This window comes from Scatophagus argus, chromosome 17 (assembly GCF_020382885.2).
Source record: "Scatophagus argus isolate fScaArg1 chromosome 17, fScaArg1.pri, whole genome shotgun sequence".
Lineage (NCBI taxonomy): Eukaryota > Metazoa > Chordata > Actinopteri > Scatophagidae > Scatophagus > Scatophagus argus.
This window is the reverse complement of record NC_058509.1, coordinates 5,402,799-5,419,259: the sequence shown is the minus strand read 5'-3', so window position 1 is coordinate 5,419,259 and position 16,461 is coordinate 5,402,799. Positions and strand designations below refer to the sequence as shown.

General features: G+C 43.1%; 1 protein-coding gene across 3 annotated transcripts in view; it reads right to left on the bottom strand.

Moving 5' to 3' along the window:
• Nucleotides 1-16,461, bottom strand: part of LOC124074477 (ephrin type-A receptor 7) — a 303,047-nt gene that overhangs the window by 100,973 nt on the left and 185,613 nt on the right. The gene's annotated exons all lie outside the window — the stretch shown is intronic.

Genomic DNA, 16,461 nt, shown 5'->3' with positions numbered 1-16,461 from the left:
AGAGAAGCCCACTGCTGGTGTAGGTGCAACATAACATGCTACATTTGGAATAATGACAGACAGCCATTAACATTGAGGCAAAGCTTGTCAAAATTTCGACGAGGGTGAACGTATCCTCTGATAAGTACATAAATACCATCTGTACTGGACTTAAGCTGGAGCTCTCAAAACAAGCCGTAAGACAAAGAGTAAGTCAGCCTCCTCTGGTGCGGCGGAGAAAACGCTGCACTTAAAGTTTCCTTTCAGCATCCCGGGCAGAGAGTGAGAACGCCATGACAGTCAGGCTGAAGTTTGTTCAAAGGAAGCTAAACATTTTCTTTATGTGCAGGCATTTCTTTGATTACTTTATAAAGGAATCTTATCGCAATACCAGCAGAGAAAAATAACTATCACTCCTTGAATTACTGCACTGAAGCACCTCTTTATGGTACTTTATGAGAGTATTTATGTGGTATGCTACTTATAGTTGTACTACACAATCATGTTAAATTAGAGTTAAAAGTTACATTTCAGATTTAAATTGTTAACGCAAAATTATACGCAAATTATGACAGATAACTTTTGGCAATTTAAATACACTTTGTTGCTAAAATATGTAATTCTACTAACAATTTAAACAGAGCAAAAAACGGCTGTGACTAATGGTTCCTTTGATGATTCATTAACTTTTAAAAAAAAGCAGTAGAGTCATTTTTTGGGAAAAAAAACAGCACAATACAGTACAATATGACTGCAAATTAAGTATGTTTAGGTTTAGCCAAATAAGACCATGGCTGGGGAAAATAGTCTAGTACTTTTACTTAAGTACACGATTACAAATACTACTGTTTTTTATCAGTATTCAGCAGGCTGTTAAAACCAAAGCTGTCACAGCCACAAGACGCCACAGTTCACTTTGAGCGGTCACAGTGAGACTGGCCTTGTATGCAGCAGGCGTACTGGAAAGCCATCACCAGCACATTTATCTCAATCTATAATGTGATATCAACATCTGTAGTGGCATATGGTGAGCTGCATTATGGCCTCATTTTTAAGGGATTTTGCTGATATTAAAGTTACCCGTGCTTTAAGCTTGTCTGCTTAAAAAGACCCTCATGGCCAACACACACACACACACACACACACACACTTTCCTCCACCACCACACACACACTGTTTCAGGCTCTCCTGCAGTGTTCTCAACACCTACAGCCTTAAGCAAATTTGAGATCTTACAACCAGACGAAGCCTCCCTGTGCAAAGGCGGTGGGTTTTCAACCTTGAAAAGTGCTATTTTCAATCAGTTAGTTGACTTTGACTTTTTTGTTTTCTGCTTCGACTTTCAACCACTTCAGGAGCCTCGTAAGGGCTATCAAAACCGCTGCAGTCGAGAGAAGGCAGTTGACTCCTTGACAAGTAACCATTTCTCCTCATCCACAGCCAATTGTGGTGCTCTTGAAATGACTTTATCCTCATACCCGCTGCTGCATTACAAATGTCGGGCCATACTGACACAAAGAGCTGGGCACGTGAACATCCTTGTGAGCAGAGAGCAGAGGCCTACGCAGTCTGAGTCACACTGTAGGCCTCGTAAGATGACTCAAGACCTGTAAGCTGACTGACTCACACACACAGAGATGGAGGCTACGGGACTCTGACACAAAGGTGTGCTGACGGCCCGAAAGGGAAGGGGAGATTTTTGATGTTGTACTTTTGCACAGTAGCAAAGTGTCATAAACACACAATACACAAACCTGAATATCACTCGCAGCAAAAAAGTAAACTGAGAAAACCTAAGAGGAGTTCATTTTTTTAATCTTAAGGTCATGACTCCATTGGCGAGGTGGTAGAACATTAACACAAGGTTACATAAACCCTATTTGAGGTTTATAAAAAAAGAAAAAAGACATGCTGTTCAGTGTCACCACATTTGGATGGCCAAAACCCTTAGAGGCTGATGAGAGTGAATAGCTTTTTTTTTTCCCTTCTCTTTTTTTTGGGTTCGCTTGAAAAGGAGACACTGGCGCCTTGGCAGGAGTGCGGGGAAGCCATGCCGGACCACGAGAGATCCTTTACTAAACACTTAACTTTACTGTTTTTGGGTTAACACTGCTGGGTGCCCAAAGCATGGCTCTGTGGTTAGCTGATAACATAGAGGCATTTGGAGAAGATTAGAGCAGGAGAGGCCAAGGGTGGTGAAAAGACACAGAGGAAGAGCTGAGGCGGGAGCCGAGGAGAGAAAATAATCAGCGGAGAAGCGAGAGAAGAGAGCCAACATGAAAGAGAGAAAGACAAAAAAAAGTCAAGTTGGCAAGAGAGACAGAAAAAATAAGAAAAGGAAGAGGGAAAGGAGCAGATGAGGTGCAAATAAATGAACAGTGCGAGTAATACACAGAGGGATCAGTGTGCCTTAGTGAGCAGTCAGTCAGTCAGTCAGTCAGAGAGCGACTCAGAGGACAAAGTTGGCACGACGATCACACACTGAATACATAAGTCCTGTAATCACAGCCTAGTTAGACAGACTAATGGGCCTTTAGGGGCCAGAGGGTGAGAGAGGAGAACAGAGAGACAGATAACAGAGAGACGGAGAGAAAGACAAAAAAACACTTCAACAAAGAGGAGACCAAAGCAGGAGAAGGATAGATCACCAACAGAAGGGAGAGGGAAAAAAGTTAGAGAACAAACATGTGACAAAGAAACAAAAGCTGTCCCTCTCTGTTCCCCAAAGCTCTGACTAATAGTCATGACACATTAGCTATTAACCACCAATTTCAATGGTTGTTTCATAATTGCCCGTCATTATAGGGACAATGTGGATATGTGAGCCAATTTTTTTTTTTGCCCGTGTGGCTTCGGGCCTATTTAGGACATACAAGATGAGGCTGACTTTCATCTCTAATAAATAAAACGCAGTCGCAGTCAGACAAAAGACACAGGGTAACAGTCTGCGTCGGCCACATTACAACAAAGAGAGCCGGCTTTATGTCAGGTAAGAAGAGGAGTCGGTCATATACTCGCTTCTGTTTGGATGTGAAATTAAAAATGAGAACATGCGGGAGAAGGCACAAGAGCATCGAAGAGCTTTGATCAGACAGCCTGCAAGTGGGTCATCAGGACGACTTTAGACCAAGATCAATCTTCAAGGCATCCACAATCTACGTCTCAACTTTTCAAACCAATGGTACAGATTGTGGGATTTGGTGTCATCTTACTTCTGTTTCCAAACTTCACATAACCTCACTGACACAGACAGGTTCAACTAGACGGCTATGCTGACTGAATTACCACTTTAGGCGGCTGATGTGCCCTTGAGCAAGGCACTTAACCCCCCCAATATGCTCCCCAGGCGCTTGATGCTGCCCACTGCTCCTGTGTGTTTCACTGCATGTAATTTGCCGGGTGTTGCATGTGGGTGTTCAACTAAGTATGGGTCAAATGCACAAGACAAATTCAGCGTGTGTATGTAAAAATATATATACTGTCAATAAAGCTGATTCTTCTTCTTCTTCTTCTTCTTGTAAACAAGGCAAAGTGAGCTAATGCTATGATGATGGTGGACGAGCGTGTGCGAAAAAATATCAAAAATATCTTTAATGCAACGTCGTGTTTAAATGAAATTCATTGACTATTTCAAGTCTGACTACACGGCACTTAAAAACTGAGGAAAAAAGATTCCAGTTTGGATCGTGCATCATGAGTGTGATTTAAATGGATCATTATATTATTTTTTGACCAGATCACCCATGTCTATCTTAAAGAGTGGACGAAAGGAACCTTTTGAAAAGCAAGAAAAAAAAAAGGACTTGATCAATTACGACAAGAAAGCACAGAAACTGCCCCAGTAATGGCTGTTCCTTTCACTCTCATGTTTCAAGAACCACTGTTTGAGGGGCACATGAAAGCCGGCACACGACAGCCATGCTGAATGTTTTTGTGCACTTTAGAGTAGAAAACATCCTTGAAAATGAGACCATTATGACAGTTGTCAGGCTGCAGGATGCATTATGGGAAGAGTGCAGTCTTTGATTGAAAATGCGGATCTTAAAATCATGTTTTGTCGCTGAGTTTGACTGCCTCCAGGCATGTGCTTGAGAGCGTTTGAGGGCATAGGCGGTGGAGGTTTCAATGGGTTTTTTTCTTTTTTGGTCCTTTCTTCTTTGTCTTGCACTGAGAGGTTTCGTCAAAAGTGTATCTAAATTGTAAGCCTCTCTTTCTACCTCCCTCTCGCGCCTTACCCACACTTTCATCTTTCTCTGGTTTTTTGTGATGTATTAATTGAGCTTTCAGCCTTGCTCAGACACAAGGATGAGACGGAGTGGCGGACACAAAGCGAGCACTGAGGGCAGAGACAGCTGTAGGAGGGACGTACACTACAGCACTTAGGTCAAGTATTAAACAAAAAGGGGTGCACCAGAAGCATTCACGGGGGGGGCAAACAATTAAACACTGGCCTTTTTCAAGCAGCCAGATCTTTCACGGCTAATGTGCCCTTTACAGTGGTAGACTGCAACGTGAAGACAGCTCTGTCACTGAGACCATTTACAAGAGGTTTCCAAAGGTTTTTTTTGTTATTTTTCTGCAAGAACCATGTGCAACTCTTGAACTGGGAGTAAAGGCAGAGTTCCAAGGCCATGTATTTAATATGAGAGGAAAAAGGAGAACGAAAAGAAAATGCAGATAACCAGTTGTATGTATAGTGTGCATCACAGACATAGAAAGTAGACTTTGCTGAAACACAGCTCACAAATATAGAACCGCTGCACATAAGTATATCCTCACAAACAAAGACGAGCTAAATCCCTCCCAGTTAGAGAGGTTCATTTCGCCTCTGTAATGTTCTATAGTTTTATGGCAGGATTAGCTCAGGCATTGGCTGTCCTCGCTATGACCTGCAGGCTACTTATCAGCCAGCCTACGCCAAGTGCCGACCACATGGCTCAGGATGCTCAACCTTCCCAAGCACAGAGAAAGGGATAAGCAACTACTATGCAGCCATTATTGTATTTAAACAGACTGAAACTAAGTTGAAAGGCGTGAAAGAGGAAAGCATAACATGTAACAGATCTGGTAGTCATTCACAAGCCTGAAGTTAAGTCACTTTAAATTGTCACCGTGGCTTTGGACTTGGATTTGCCCTCAAGGACATGAATTTGAGACAGATTTGGGTTTGGACTTCTTGACAGACTAGAGACTTCACCTAGACCTGTGTCAATGACCTGAGACACAACAGATCTGACTTGTGTCTTGACTAGAACTGGTCTCAGTAAAGTAAAGACTTGTCTTAGACTTGTTTGTATAATTTATTTGAGTTGAACAGGCCTTGTCTAGATCACTTCATAAGACGTTAATTTGACAAACTTTGGCCATGACTTGGACTTGTGTATGTGACTTGGGTTTGACCTGGACTTGGCTTAAAAATTTGTGATATACAGAAAAAGGTGCTCAGAAGGTGGCTATTAAATTAGTCAGTTTCGGGGGACAGATGATGGAGGGGAATATAGTCAGCTAAACAAGGAGGACTGAATCCGTATCGAATGAAAAATACACAAACATTTCAGCTTTTACAGGGGGTAAGTTGTTGATCCCTCAGGATGGACACTGTTCCTTCACTTTTCCCCTGAACAGAGTTATTGAAGCTAAAGAACCCTCGAGGCCGGTTGGGATTTACAGTCTTGCTCGAGGACTCCAGAGCTTGGTGGCAACACGGGACTTGGAGGGCCTCAATCGCAGCACTTCACATGAAGAATGAGCTTCCTGTTTGCTACACACCACCCTCCCTGCTGCTCACAGACGTGGGAGGGGAGATAATATATAGCTCGACAGAAGCAATACAGTAATACTCCTGTTGAACAGATAAAAAAAAGGATAAATGGGTGGGGATGTGAAGTGTCACATAAAAACACAAACAGGCACATAAAAGATAAATGCTGCGTATAAACAGATGCACACACAAATCAGAAACAAGCACACACACCACCCTCTGAGAAAAATGGTGTCATGGTGTGTACTCACCTTGTCCCCACACACACACGACGATACCATAATAGCCGCTCTAACAGCCAAGCACATTAACTTCGAACGGGCCTCTCCTTTTAACAGAGTCATTAAACTTTCAACTTCAGTAATGCGACATACTGCAAAGAGACTCGGCTGTGTGCTCTCTGAAGCCTTCCACGCAATCGCTGGGATGAGCGGTTCAATGCTACTATGGCACAGTGCAAGTGTGTGCTAAAATAAGCTATGAGAAGTATGAGCAATAATGCAGCTGATTTTTTTGGTTAATAATAGTTTACGGTCTTACAACTACTAAAAAGTAGTAAAAAAAAATAAATAAAAGTCCATACAGTTGTCAGAGGAAATGGGGGTGTATTTAAACAGCTCCCTTTAAAACCAGAAAAATATTTAATTTAGAATATTAAACACAAGCAGTGAAAAGCAGCAAACCTTCACATTTGAGTAAGTGGACCCACTGAACTGTACGCATGCACGCAACAGTTTCCAATTCTCCCCTTCAATATTTTTGTGGTTTTAGACTGTTGCAAGTGAACAAATATGCAGTTTGCTCCAGTCATGTCAGGATGCCTACATGGACTGATGTCTCACATGTTCATCCACCAAATTAACAATTTTCACACTTGAACCGTAACAGAAAAACACAAGCACTTTGGGATAATTTAATTTATTTTTTTAATTTCAACTTAAGCTACTTTATTAATCCCAAGCTGGGAAATTACTTCTCTGCATTTAACCCATCACCGATTGAAACACACACACGCAACATGCAGTGAAACACACAGGAGCAGTGGGCTGCATCAAGCGCCCGGGGAGCATATATTGGGGGTTAAGTGCCTTGCTCAAGGGCACATCAGCCGGCTAATGAGGGGTGGGGACATTATCACTCCGCCGCTTCTCCAACCTCTAGGCCACGGCTGCCATATGTAATGGACATATTAAAATATGTCCATTACTGAACATATTTCATTTGCTTGAGGAGTAACTTTAGCATACAGTCTATGATGAAATTTAAAAAAAGAAAAAGATGAAATATGACCTGAAGTGCACCTAAACTCTTGTTGAGCCAGCCAGCGAGGAGGGCTTAATAAATTTAGTAAAGCTGTGGACTGATGATAGGTATCAAGGTGCTAATCCTGCCAGCTTTATATGGTCAGCTACAGTCCTGAAATCCATGCTTGCCTGGAGTAAAAGCCAGTGTGAGACCTGACGTTTTAAAGCCAGAATTCCTCTCTCTTTAGTTTCAAAATGGAGATTCATGTGGCAGACTTTGGCAGACCCACAAAAGGAAGGCTGCAATAAAAGTGCCGTAAAGCAGAGTTCCAACATCAGCAATGACAGGATCGAATAAATTATTTCACGAGGAAAATTTAGCCATCAAGGCCAAATCTGCACGGAAGCAAAGACAACAAGTGCTGTATGGAAACTGCTGCTGCTGTCACCGCAGCTCTTCGGTGACAGCGACAACCTTTAAGAATTCAACCTCAGAGGCAAGACACAGCACTTCACGTGGTACACAATGTTCCCAGCACATAATTTCTCTTAATCGCTTTCAGTCTTTCCCGCCCCCGTCTTCCTTCTCAGTCCTTTTCCTCCTGGTTTCCCTTCTCTTTACCTCTCTTGCAGTGCCAGTCTTGAATCTGAATGACCACCTGGTAAGACAAATCGCCTCCAGGGGGAATAAAGTGAGTGTGTGTGCATGCATGTTTGTGTGTGCTTGAGGGCATGAAAGAAAAGACTCATTGAGTGAGTCAGAGAGGCAAGCAAAAAAAAAAAAAAACAAGTGGGGAGGAGGAATAAGCTAAAATTCAGAAAAAAGAGTGAGAACTGACTGTAAGAAGAAAGAAAAATGAGAACGACAGGTTGAGTCGGGCCCCTCAGGAAGAAAAAGAGATGCTGTTAAAGTTATACCTGCTGCTACTGAATAAATACACAGCTGCAAGGTGTTTTTATTACAATATATTCCCAGGCTCCAAGGCGTAGATATTCCTCTCTTTTTATTTCCCAAGCAGACACAGGAAAAGGAATAGAGGACGACAGAGATCAGAAACTAAAGGAAGAAACGTGCCCACAGAATGAAAGTGACACACAGCAGAAGGTGAGATGAGAAGATCTCAAGAAGGGTCTTAGAGAACATTTCAATTGCTTGTTTTAATTAATAACGAAGAGGGCTATAAGAGCAATGGAGGGTCTTATTGTTACAGAAGAGTGGCTTAAAAGTACAAGACTGACAAAATGCTTCGACTGAGCGGAAAGTCAAAGTTCTTCGACGGAGATGAAGGCAACATACGCAGCCAAGACCCGACATCTAAAATAACGATATTTAAAGAGAATGTGATGATTTTCCTCTAAAGCACTTGTGCTGATCAAAGGTTGTATCGGGTTACATTTAGGACACAGAAACCTAAAACGCCTTCTTCTCTTCCGTGACTTGTTGGCTCAGGTTCAGCCAAGACACTTTAAAGCCCGATTTTTAGCAAAGGGATGAGCCGTTTAAAGGAACGGGCGGGCCATGCAAGTAGAACTATTTAAAGGGATGGGCAGAGTGGTGAGTGAAGAGACAAATGTAGAAACCACTTCAGGAACAGTCACAGCACTAAAAGCAAAGTGCTGGAAATAAAACGCTGGAATATTCCAGGGCAGAAACCAACTGGGCAAACACGTTGACGAAAGAGACTCTCGCAGAAGCAGGCATAAAAAGAAAAGGTGAAAGATGGCGAAAGAGATATGTCAAATATAGACAAAGAGATGTTTCCTCCATGCTGGAATGACTCAGCTCTCTCTGCGTCTTTCAGGTTCATGGCCTCACTGCCAATAAAGCCCAATGAGTGCAAAGCTGGCCACAAGAGCCTGCAAAGCTCAGCGAACCGATTAATACATCGGCTACGGAAACAGCTTAAATGTATGCCCAATAAACACATTTTGGACAATTTAAATAAGCAATCTGAATGGAGAACAAGTTATTCATTTCTTTCCCTCATTAGCATTAAAGGAATTAAACGCGACACAAACAATTAACTTGTAAAAAGAAGTATTTGTGTAGCATCAGTAGCTGTAATGGAGCCAGCGAGACAGAGCCCCAACAGGGGTTTATCCACTGATCGCCTGTGTGATCAGTGAGTGATATCCTGTTTGATATCCTACACGCCGTAAAACGACTGACCTGCAGCACCTCAGATTTAATTTTCTGTACGTGATGAGTTTAAAGGCTTTGTAATCCTGTGGTACACTGCACACACGGAGCTTATGCATCACGATAAAATAAACGCATCTGCCAAGTGCAACCTTGCTACCTTAAATCCAATAATTAAAAAAAGAAAATCCTTAGTTTTCAAAACCAAAAGCATCTTAGTGACAAAAAATGTTTTCATATTGACAAGGTCAGTAAAAAGAGGCTTCTGGAGAAACAATAAGCCTTGAAATTAACTTAGCAAATAAAAAACAGGATGCTTCACTACTGACGTGTTGCTGCCATTTAACTTTTAAACTTTTAAAAGAATTTTCCGTGGGTTTTCTTTTTCGTTAAATAACAAGTAAAACTTTGATTTCCTGTGATGTAACCACATATCCATATGTCACCCCATTTACAAATGTACAGCATACAGAACTTCTGCAACGTTAAGGCCGTCAACAGTGAGTGTACATACGTGTGGTGCTCAGTGAGCCGGCTTTAAATGTGCTTGCATAACATACTGGGCTCTCAGAGTTCACAGCCACATATGATGAAGGGAGAGAGCCACACTGACGGCATGTTAGAGGTATTTACACACATGTCTGAAGATGGAAACGAGCGGATTTAGATGATGTTCATACAGAAGAAACATATGCATGGCTGCGCTGGGACAGCATGTACAGTCAGACTGCACAGGCGTTAGATAATTTTGCACAACAAACAAAAAAAGGACAACGTGTCCATGTGAAATTCGACATATCACGCTTGTTTGCGAGTACATATCCCTGAAAATGTCACTGAAGGCACTTTTAATAGAAGAGAAGCAACTTTCCCTCAACAGTTTCTCTGGCAATGACACAAACACATAATTATGCTCCCTTGTTGCCGTGACAGCTCGAACATTAACCTTTTTGAGTGCAGAGGACTGTTTCAAATGTCATAAAAACACAGGGCGTAAAGCTAAAGTGGCATGTGTGGCATTTCTCTCTGCACACACACAAACACCCTTCATGTTGTCAGATTCGCCTCTGAATATGTGTGTGTATAGCACAAATACTTCTGCATCAGCCCGTCAAGCATGACTGGGCACAAAACTGTAAATGTTAGCATTTATTGGTTACACAGGATGTATGTGAGCTCCCCACCCGTGTGTTTATACTGTCAAACATACAGTACACACACACACACACACACGCAGATCCACGGTTTTAATTCTGGGAACGCCTAACATGCAAGCCTTTCAGAGGGCTGTTAAATAATACAAGTGTGTATCTTCGCACTGTGCCACTGCTTCCCCAGTCAGCTCTCTTAGTCCAGCTGGCTCGGCAGCCAGCAGACTGCATTATTTAACTCGACATTCATTCAGGCCACTGTCTTCAACAGAGCCTGCCGGGGCCTTATAGTTTAATGCCAGTGGAACAGAGGGCAAAAGAAAACAAGGCAGGACAGGTGATGAAGAGGTACAACAGCGGGGTGCATGACAAAGCAAAGTCAAAAGTTTGGTTTGTCTTCCTTTCTTTTGTTTCCTCTCCACAACTCTCCATCCTGCTCCTCCAGGTCCCTCCACTCACCTGTCTTCTCCATCGTCATTCTGTCTGTCCTCGCCTTTTTCCATTTACACTCTCTTGCTCCCTCCATTCCTCCCTCTCTCTTATTCATAAGCGATGGAGAGCTGTTACATAAGTGCAGAGGAGCTCCAAGGTTTTGTGCTGACTTTGTTTTCCCTCTGGTTCAATTTGAGAACCACTTTAGATTAAATTAGGTCATCTTCTTCTACATTCACCTCTCCTCATCTCTTTCATTCTCCCCCTCCCTGCTTCGCTCCTCTCCGCCCTCTCTTTCTTTTATTCACTGACAGCTGAAAGAATGAGAAGCACCTGCAGCGGTGCTGATGTACACAGGGCTGACTGGGGGTCAACATGCACATAAAAACATAAACAGAAAAACAGTCTGCGCACTCTAAATCACTTCATGCATAGGCACTACAATCCATAGGTAATCTCAAACATAAATTCTATTTTTTGTTGTTTTCCTCTCAGGTCGTTTTTCTCGTGCATACGCACAGCATTCACTCGAAGGTTCAAAATGTGCACAAAACTAAAGAAAGAAATGAACACACATCACAACAGACAAAACAGTATTAATTTTTTCCCTCCTATCGCCCCATAGTGCATCACAAAGCAAACATCCTGCTGTGTGGAGGTAAACAAAACACACCATCCAGTCAGTGAAAAGCAAGCAAGATTTAGAGAGAGATGAATGCCTTCAAAACATGTATCGTTTAAAGACCTCAGTATGAAGCCATGTGTGCACCAGCAATTCCCCCCCCAAAACTATTTTTGCAGTGGCGAAGCACCCCTGCTTACAGAGCCCAACTGCTGCAATTGGAACATTCGATTTCCTTCAGAAAACTGTGTCGTTCAGGGAACACAAATTGATCCCAAAGTGGTTGAGGTAATATGTCAGGTCTGTCTGAAGACATGGATGATTTTTACCTACCAAACAAATGTAAGCAGCATCAGCAGGCTTCAGACGCTGCTACAGTCTGCCTGAATAATTAGGACAATATTTTAAAAACAAACAAAGTAGAGCGGAGACCACATAGAAGTGTACATAAAAATACTGCATCTACTGATGACCCCCATCTCCTCGCCCATCACTCTCTGGACAAGCTGGCTGCGTCTCCAACAAGAACTCTATTGTGACCCCCCAACCTGTTGTTTGCTGGTTTCTACATCTGAAGTCACCACAGAGCAGGAACACGTCATCCCAGCTCATCACATTACGCCCTGACTGCAGCTGCTACAAAGCTTTTCTGACATGTTCTTAACACAAAAGCCCACTTCGGCTATGTTTAGGCATCCAAACTGTACGATTAGGTGTAGGAACGTAATCTGTGATGTGCTCAACGTGACAAAAAAGTTTTGGCACAAACATGTGGTCAGGTTTGAGAAAAATCTGTGATGTTTGATTTCAACCATGATGCAAACTCCACTCTCCAGGGTGAAAGGCGTGTGTGTGTGTGTGTGTGTGTGTGTGTGTGTGTGTGTACTTATATAGTGTGTTGATGAGACATTGAGGGACATGTCAGCATGGCTCTATCTGACACAGCTGAAATGAAACTGGGTAACAGCTCTGGGTTCAGTGCGCATGCGTCAATACGTGCGCAACCTGTTACAGACGCTCCCGACTTTCTTCACCGTTTTCTACTGTTTTTTATCATATTACGCTACTCTTTTACTTTCTGTTACTTTGGTTTTAAAAAATTTCCCCTCGGGGATAAATAAAGGAATTCTGATTCTGAACTTGGGTAAAACACGTCGTGTCTAAGCCAGGTGGCAGAGTTGCAGTGCAGCATTGAGTTGTGTTTTTTCCTCAGCACCTGATTCTCTCTGATTGGGCTGTTTGTCTCCACCGTGTTTTTTTCCCTCTCTGACACGATGACGTGCTGCTCTGATTAATTACTGCAAAGCGAACGTATGATGTGATCAATCACCTGCCGAGCTGATTCAGACAGTGCCTGAAACATCTCCGCTAGACGACGGTTAAAACAATCACCTCCACTGCTCGTCTCCCCTAAAGCTTCATATTACATCTCATATAAGCGTATAATTTCTGTTCAGCAGAGGTTCTTTATTTCTTGTGCTATAAAATCATGATATCTGGTTTAAAAGAAAAATAGCCATCAGGTGACACACAGGCAGATAGTAAAGCTTGTCTTGTCTTGCAGAGCCTTTGCACACTTGCCCATGGAGCCAGCGGGCATCCACTGTCAGAGGAGGAAAGAGGACTTCGATGGTTTGGCTACATTATATCAGCTCGAAAAGTTTCTGCACATTTTAGACACACTTCAATTTAGATACTGTGCTTGGCCATACTACAGTTTTCATTAACTGTTCAGCCCTTGTTCATTCACCATAAATGTAAGTTTCTTCTGTTTCAACCTTTTTCGTATCTGACACACTGGGATACTGAGATCATGTGACCAACATTGACATGTCACGTCGTGTTGCTGGGTCTTACATAAAAATCACACTAATCAGGCAGCCATGCTTGACTCAGGAAACCTCCTTGGGTTTGATTATTTGCGCATTGGCTCACTCCTCTTCAATCAGACGCACTTAGCACCGTGACTGACAGTTTCCCTGGGGGGGGTACATATTACACTATAGGTACATATTTGCATGCATATAAATGCACCCACTGTGCACCATTACCTTCTTCTCAAACTCTTATCATGTCTCACACACACTTGCTCTTCTTTGCACGCATGACCAATAACGTATCAGACATTTGTTTCTATATGGGCTGGCTGCTGGGTTGGCTTCCATCCTCTAATAGTCTCACATCACCTCATTTCAAATAACCTCCATCTTTGGAGATCAGTATAACGTTTTGAAAAAGCAGCAGTTGAACTGGGTTAATACATATGCATTAGCCATCTGGTGAGTTTGTCAGTAAGAGCAGATTATTTCCCATTGAGGAGCGAGATGACAACCTCACCTTTAAGCCCACTTAACTCTACGCTTAAGCCTATTTTTCGGACGTGTGCTCCACTGACGCCACATTTCTTAACACACTACAAACAAATGCATCTGAACATCCAAATTCTGCATCAATAAATTTCAAGCGGTGGTCTAACTATTTTCCAAATTTATGGTTTACAGTTACATGACTGACCTTGACTGTTTAAACATTTAAAGGCTCAGTTCACATAATTCTACCACTGAGGCTGGAGATGAAACCAAAAAATAACTGAATGCCGGGATACCCACAGGGATGAGGCAGAATAATGTCTCTTTGTGATTTGGGTGAACTAATCCTTAAAGCTTTGTAACTGTACTAGAGGATCTGTAATAAATCTTTACTACATTATAATATCAGTCATAGACTGCAGTTCTGGATGAACGTACATTAACCGTTTTGTTAATATGGGTCCACAAAATAGAGCCGCTTCTGCTTCAAGGATCCTCCAGCTGTCTCCTTTCTCGTCTCTTCTCACCCAGTGTGTTTCACTGCTGCAATCAGGCACACACTCCTCATCCTGCTTCTCCTCTTTGGTTCTGCCTCTCTTTGTCCTGTTCCTTCCTCTTCCTCTTGTTTTTTACCCTGAGCGACATCACCACCTCACTTCACGCCATCAGCTTTACTCCCTCTTCCTATCATCTGAGTCGCGTCGGCACCGCATCTGTGCGGACCCAAACAGCCTTTGCCGGCTCCCCGCGGGGCCAGCGCCCATTATCCTCCGCATCGATCTCTGCTGCATCGATGAACGATAGCGGCAACGGACGCAGAATAGATGGTGCGAAAGAAGAATGGATAAACGGACGGGCAGATGAATGTGGAAAGTGGAAGGAAAAGGGGGGCGAGCTGGGATGAAATGAGGTGAGTGACAAATTAAGCAAGGCGGGTGGAGAAGAGAGAAAATACGAGAGGTAAAGAGCAGAGGGAGAAGACGGTGGAAGGAAGGAGGGAGGGCACTGTAGGACCATTCGTCAATAGCCAGCAGTCCGACCTTGGGGATCAATGGAGTCGACAGCCAATCAGTCAATAGGCTCCATAACTAGCTCTGCTAGGCAGGGACAGAGAGGAGAGAGGGAGAAGAAAAGACGGCCTGGTCATAGCAGTCAATAGGCCAGAAAAACAGAGCGCCTGTCCGCTCTGACACAAGTCCAGTATAAATTACACAGAAAAACAAAGGGAGAGAAGTGAAGAGTAATAGGGACAGAAAGAGAACACGAGTTAGATGGAACGGGCAGATGAGTGATGAGATAACATGGAACAAATAGAAACAAACGATCAGATTCACATTTGTGTTTGTGCACGTTCATTTGGGGGAAGAAAAATGTCATTTAGCAGCTGTCAAAGTTGAGAATCTGGTCCACTGGAAGCAAAGGACAAAACTTAGTCTCAGAGCCATAAAGTTTGTTAGATGGAAGAGGTGGAGATGGACTGCTGGATCACTTTGATACGGGAAAACATTTTATGCCTTCCTACCCGCGCTTTGATTTCTTTTCACCAGGATCACAATTGTTCAAACCCAATCAGACCTCAAGCACTGCGGCATCAGATCACAAACCAGTTTCAGAAGGCGCTGACAAATTATGTCGTCCTGCCTGTAGGGTCGTCGGGTCATAAAGTTTATTTCTATTTTATTCCTCTAACAGGCAACACGGAAACAAGAAGTCCTGTCCAAAGTTGTGCCTCTGTCCAGATGTTGATCTCGACTTCCATATGTAGAAGAACCATAAGGTGTGTGCAAACACTGAGGACAGTGAGTGATAAGTTGAGATCACCTGTCAGAGTGTGTAGGACGAGCACAACCGGTTTATATCCCTTAAAATGCTTCTGTAGTAGAACGGTGCCATTGAGCTTATTTCAAACAGCCCCTTTATGATCTGTTTGTACAGCTGGTGGTATTAGACTCACATCAGATGGGAGCTCATCAGAAAAATCAAGATGGCTGCTCCACAAGAGACCTGCTGCACTCACTGTGAAACAAAGAGGCACAAAGAAACAAAAAGAAATCTGGGGACCTAAACAGAGCTGAAAGGAAACGCCAACAATCTGTAGAAACAGTGAAGGCCCTCAGCAAATGATCCATTCTTGGTAAGCGCACAAACCAGGGAGGATTCGCTGGAAAATCATCGTTATTAATTATCACGCCGATAAATAAATAATGCGGAGTGGAGCAGCCGAGGTTCACTGTGAGCGGTTAGAATGCCAGATTGTGCCAAACAGCAGCAGCAGCAGCAGCAGCAGTAGGTCAGTAATTAATGAAATCAAAGAGCTGCTCTAATGAGAGACAAAGAGCACCCCCCAGCTCACACATACCCCCGGGTAAACAGGAACCTAACAGGACAGAATTCAATAACAGGCAAATACACTCTGATTTGTGTGGTTTTAAACGCCTCTTTGTACACACGGGGGCACAGACGAACGCAGGTTTAGTCACAAACACAAATTAACTAAACCTTTACGGTCCTGTGAGAGGGCGCAGTGGGCTTATGCTCATCAGTTGTGCCACTGGCTGGTAAGTGCCACAACCCCGTCTCCCCCTCCACCCTCCACCTCATCCTCCCAGCAGCCATCATCCCATTTTATTTCTCCACAGCCAATTGTTTATTTGCTTATCGCCAGGCAGATAATAGAACAGAATTAATCTGCTAATTCCTCTTTTTTTTTTTTGAACGGACCAATTCTACTGTTTATGTAAACGGACAGAAAAAGCGGGCCGGGTTCTGTGGCGCGGGCTGGCTGGCTGACTGGAGGATTTAATTATCAGGGCTAATTACTTG